Source organism: Bos indicus, chromosome 13 (assembly GCF_029378745.1).
Source record: "Bos indicus isolate NIAB-ARS_2022 breed Sahiwal x Tharparkar chromosome 13, NIAB-ARS_B.indTharparkar_mat_pri_1.0, whole genome shotgun sequence".
NCBI lineage: Eukaryota > Metazoa > Chordata > Mammalia > Artiodactyla > Bovidae > Bos > Bos indicus.
This window is the reverse complement of record NC_091772.1, coordinates 23210588-23216587: the sequence shown is the minus strand read 5'-3', so window position 1 is coordinate 23216587 and position 6000 is coordinate 23210588. Positions and strand designations below refer to the sequence as shown.

General features: G+C 40.5%; 1 pseudogene; it reads left to right on the top strand.

The window, feature by feature from the left end:
* Positions 1-1095: 1095 nt before the first annotated feature.
* LOC109567732 (small ribosomal subunit protein eS6 pseudogene) lies at positions 1096-1882 on the top strand (annotated as a pseudogene).
* Positions 1883-6000: the final 4118 nt, after the last annotated feature.

The window sequence follows — 6000 nt, the reverse complement described above, 5'->3', positions numbered from 1 at the left end:
ATAATGTCAGATATGCAGATGACACCACCCTTATGGCAGAAAGTGAAGAGGAACTAAAGAGCCTCTTGATGAAAGTGAAAGAGAAGAGAGAAAAAGCTGGCTTAAAACTCAACATTCAAAAAACGAAGATCATGGCATCCAGTCCCATCACTTCATGGGAAATAGATGGGGAAACAATGGAAACAGTAACAGACTGTTTTCTTGGGCTCCAAAATCACTGCAGATGGTGACTGCAACCATGAAATTAAAAGACACTTGCTCCTTGGAAGAAAAGCTATGACCAACCTAGACAGCGTATTAAAAAGCAGAGACATTGTTTTGCCAACAAAGGTCTGTCTATTCAAAGCTATAGTTTTTCCAGTAGTCATGTATGGATATGAGAGTTTGACCATAAAGAAAGCTGAGCACCGAAGAACTGATGCTTTTGAACTGTGGTGTTGGAGAAGACTCTTGAGAGTCCCTTGGACTGCAAAGAGATCCAACCAGTCCATCCTAAAGGAAATCAGTTCTGAATATGCATCAAAAGGACTGATGCTGAAGCTGAAGCTCCAATACTTTGTCCACCTGATGTGAAGAGCCGACTCATTGGAAAAGCATCATGCTGGGAAAAACTGAGGCAAGAGGAGAAGGGGACAACAGAGGATGAGATGGTTGAATGGCATCACTGACTCGATGGACATGAGTTTGAGCAAGCTCCAGGAGTTGGTAGTGGACAGGGAAGCCTGGAGTGCTGCAGTCCATGGAGTTGCAAAGAGTCAGACATGACTGAGTGACTGAACTGAACTGTCCTGTCACTACTTGCTGCTGCTGCTAAGTCGCCTCAGTCGTGTCTGACTCTGTGCGACCCCATAGACGGCAGCCCACCAGGCTCCCCCGTCCATGGGATTTTCCAGGCAAGAGTACTGGAGTGGGGTGCCATTGCCTTCTCCGTATCACTACTTAGGTGAACATAAATATAAATTGTACCTGTCAGCTGTATTTATTCAAGATGTCAGTGAGAATTTTTGTAACACTGAAGAACTTTTGGACCTAGTCTTCATTTTGGTGCCACGTTAGAGTCTAATTTGTTTTTAAAAGTCATTACTCCTCTTTTTCGTGGCGCCTCGTAGGTATTGGCTGCTTCAGAATGAAGCTGAACATCTCTTTCCCGGCCACTGGCTGCCAGAAGCTCATTGAAGTGGACTATGAACGAAAACTTCGTACCTTCTATGAGAAGCGTATGGCCACAGAAGTTGCTGCTGACGCTCTGGGTGAAGAATGGAAGGGTTATGTGGTCCGAATCAGTGGCGGGAACCATAAGCAGGGTTTCCCCATGAAGCAGGGTGTCTTGACCCATGGCCGAGTTCGCCTGCTACTGAGTAAGGGGCATTTCTGTTACAGATCAAGGAGGACTGGAGAGAGAAAGCGCAAATCTGTACGGGGTTGCATTGTAGATGCCAATCTGAGTGTTCTCAATTTGGTCATCGTGAAAAAAGGGGAGAAGGATATTCCTGGACTCACTGATACTACAGTGCCTCGTCACCTGGGTCCCCAAAGAGCTAGCAGAATCCGCAAACTTTTCAATCTCTCTAAAGAAGATGATGTCCGCCAATATGTTGTGCGGAAGCCCCTAAACAAAGACGGTAAGAAACCTAGGACTAAAGCACCCAAGATTCAGCGTCTCGTGAGTTCTGCAGCACGAACGCCGGCGTATTGCTCTGAAGAAACAGCGTACTAAGAAAAATAAAGACGAGGCTGCAGAATATGCTAAACTTTTGGCCAAGAGAATGAAGGAGGCCAAAGAAAAACGGCAGGAACAGATTGCCAAGAGACGGAGGCTGTCCTCTCTGAGAGCTTCTACTTCTGAGTCCAGTCAAAAATGAGATTGTTCTAAGAGTAACAAATAAATAAGATTAAACATCAAATAAATAAATAAATAAAAGTCATTACTCGTTTATTATATACTGATCAAAATGACTAAGCATGCCTACAGTGTCCCTGGTGAGTCAGTCTTGCTTTAGACTTATGACCCAACCAAATAGTTGCAACCAGTGTAGGTCAGTTCATCCCATCCTCCCGCATGAACTGCTAGGTTCTACAAGGTGAAACATAAAGCTTGTGATGCATGTCGTAGCTTGCCTCAAGAGCTGGCTATTCTCCTATGGTTTGAACTTAGGCATTTCTCCAGTTTAATTGATTGTTTTATTTTAGGAATCTGATCCATAATACAGTAGGTTATTACCCTTGAAGAAGGAAAGGAGTTTTCTTTTTCAATTCAACCATATTTATTGAAAACTTAATATGGGCTAGGCACTATTTGGAGAAATGAGCTAGACAGACAAAATCAGGCTCTCATAAAGCTTGCATTCTAGTGACTGAAGTCACACAAAAGAAACAAATAATGAATGAACAAGGAAGATAAATAACTAAGGGACTTCCCTGGAGGTCCAGTGGTTAAGACTTCACCTTCCAATGCATGGGGTGCAGGTTTGATCCCTGATTGGGGAAGTAAGATCTCACATGCCCTGGGGCCAAAAAGCCAAAACATCAAACGTAAGCAATACTGTCATAAATTCAATAAAGACTTTAAAAAATGGTCCACAAAAAAAAGACCTTTAAAAAAATAAACGGAGATAACTGAGATTGGTAAACGCTAGGCAGAGGGTTGAATGGGGGGGAGGGTGATGTAAAAGAGAGCAGCAGGGCGCCCTTTTAGGTTAGGATCAAGATAAGCCTACCCGAGGCAGTAGCAGCCATACAAAGATCTAGAAAAGTTCTGGAGCAAAGGGAGGGTGAAGGTCCTAAAACAGGATGAGCCTGGTATGCTCTGAAGGAAGATCAGTGTGATGAGAGAGAGGATGGTATAAGGTGAGGCTGCAGTTAGACAGAGGCCAGATTACGGAGGACTTTTAAAAAATGAGAATTTATTCTTAGTGTGATGGGAAGTCATGGGATTTTCCAATCAAAAAATAAATAAACATACAATATCATCATTCAAATAAAGGAAGTGTTTTAACAATGAGGAAAAGTTAAATACTTTGAAATAAAATTAAGCAATGGATAAAATACTTTTAAAAATTAGCCTTAAAACCAAAGCACTGATTAAATCAAGATTTTCTCCAAAAAAATGAAGAATATTATCACTGTCTATCTTTATTGAGAGAGATACTGTTAAAAATTATGTGTAAGTTTAGAAATGTGGCTGAACATTATGTGATAAATTAAAGGGTAGATTTTAATTTCAATTTGTATGAATGCTTAGTCTGAAGGATGTCATAAGTGAGAAAGATTCTTCACAAAGTGTAAGTAAAATGTAAAGTGTTAGTCGCTCAGTCATGTCTGACTCTTTGTGACCCCATGGACTGTAGCCCACTAGGCTCCTCTGCCCACTCCTCTATTCTCCAGGCAAGAATACTGGAGTGGGCTGCCATTCCCTTCTTTAGGGTATCTTCCTGACCCAGGGATCTAACCCAGTCTCCTGCATTACAGGTAGATTCATTTACCGACTGAGCCAAGAGAGATAGATCCAGATGCAAGAATTCTTGTGTATGGTTGGGTCTGCTATCAGTCATAGGCTCTTTTTGCATTTCCATTAAGCAGTTGTGCAGAGGTTTTTGCTAAAAATTTAGCTTAGTAATTCTCAATCCTCTCTGATGTCAAATAATTGTTCTTGGAAGTGAACTGAAAATGAAAGGGTTTTTATATTTTTAACAAGTGGATTTTTAAATCCAGTGAAAATCTACATTTGGAAGATTTAAAACCAGTTCTCAAGTGTCTAGATAGGAGTACTTTTATTAGTGACATGTAGCATTTTGGGCAGAAGAAAAAATATCATATTCGTATAATGATGGGAATATTTCCAAACGCCCATTTCCCTACTTTATCTGTAGTATGAGCTTCTTTCTCACTGTTCAAATATTGTCTTTACCTTACATAAAGATTCTGTGTGGTTGAAAGGTTTTTAGAAAATTGCAGGCAGCGTGCTACTGAAAATAGTTTGCTATTACAAAAGGAGATGAGAAAATTTGGCCCAAGTCAAGGTGCCTTCAGGGCGCACCTGTGGGAGGCTGGTTGAAGCTGCAGGTTAGTTTACACCCAAGGACTTGACAAGATGCACCAAGTTTCCTAACACAGGCTGTCGCATATCAGAGTGAAAAGTCGAGCCTTCAAGAGCGGTCAGTGGCTGGGCCACAGCTTGAAGACACACGAGAAAGAAGGAGTCTGTCAATTTACATTAAAACAAATAAAAGCAAATTGACAACAGAAAATATATTGCTTTATCTCTACATTTCCCTTTATCACTAATATGAAAAGGGTGGTCATAGGATGTTCCTTTAGTGTGTGCCTCTAAATAAACCCTGAGTGCTGACCTTTTGCAATTTCTTTTTCTCCTTAAGTTTGTGGTCAGTATTTATTTCTATATTTTATTTTATCTGGACAAAAATATTCTGTAGGTGAACATATGGTGGTATCTGGTCTAATTCTGCATCCCCTGGAGATAGCCCTGGTGCCTGGAGGCTGGCAGTGGAGATGGTGACCAGGCTCCGGGGAGCAGTGGAAGGGAAGAACAGTAGCAGATCTTACCAGATCACTGTGGGGTCCCTTCTACCTCAGGCCTGATTTGAAACAGTGGCATTGTTATCACCAATCGATTCAGGGAAATGTGGTCTCAGCAGGTACTTAGAAGCAGGAAGAGGAGATAGAAAATAAGCCAACTGGAATAAAATGTGGTGGTTTGCCTACACCACAGATACCTCGGTTTAAAAACTCTCAGTTTCGCTTCTGTTACCGGGACTTTTATCAACGTACAAGTGAGAAATAATCAAATACGCTGAAATTTCAGAATATAGGACTTGCATGCGTTAGACCAAAATTTTTGAGCAACTGAACTGACTGACTGACTGAACAGTTTACTATACCAATACTTCTGGTTATTGTCTATAGGTTATTTGTGAGTCTGGTACTCTCCCAGCAAATTCAGGGATATCAAGGTCTCAAATGAGATAATTGATGAATTGATGTGCTTATCAGTTATTTATATAATTTTAACATTATAAAATTGACAAATGGCAAAGTATTAATCAAGTCAATGAACCTGATTTTAGAAGAAGGTTAAGACCTGAGTTTATCAGTTAGTCACATTGAGTTAACAAAAAAGTAGAGCCAAAATACATGCTTAGGAAACCATTTGTCAAAAAATATTGTAAGCCAAAGCCATTGAAAGGCCAGCATGCTGCTGCTGCTGCTAAGTCACTTCAGTTGTGTCCAACTCTTTGTGATCCCATGGAGTGTAGCCCATCAGGCTCCTTCCTCCAGGGGATTCTCCAGGCAAGAACGCTGAAATGGGTTGCCATGCCCTCCTTCAGGGGATCTTCCCCACCCAGGGATTGAACACTTGTCTCCTGCAGCTCCTGTATTGCATGCGGATTCTTTACTTCTGAGCCACCAGGGAAATGTGTGTGTGTGCTAAGTCATCAGGGGAACACAGACAAAGGCTAAATTAGTATTTCAAAAGTTCACATTATTCTTTTCTTCCTCTTGTGCAAGGGTTTCCCAGGTGGTGCTAGTCTATGGCGCTGCAAAGAGACAGACATGACTGAAGCAACTTAGCATGAACACTTATGTAAACACATGAAAGAAAAGGGAGGTGGAAAATTTTTTAAGTGTCTAAAAATGATAGTAAATGAAAGGGCACTTGGTTAATGGTAATGTATAATTTTTTCTTTCATAAACATAATTCTTCCTTAACCTTGAATGTTTAGGTTAGTATGTATATCTCTAAATTTGCAGTTGTTGAAATTTTAACAACAAAAACTGTGTTCATGCAAGGTAACTCCTTTCAAATGTCAAAAATAATCTTTGCCTGTAAGCATGTTCTTTGCCCCCTGGTGGTGAAATTCTTAGTATTTAATTTAATTTAATTTTATTTTATTTTTTTAGTTAAAAGACTCATTATGGAGCCTTGGCACTAAAAATCCTTCTGTGGTTTACAAAAAATAAGAGAAGATTATATATTGAAGT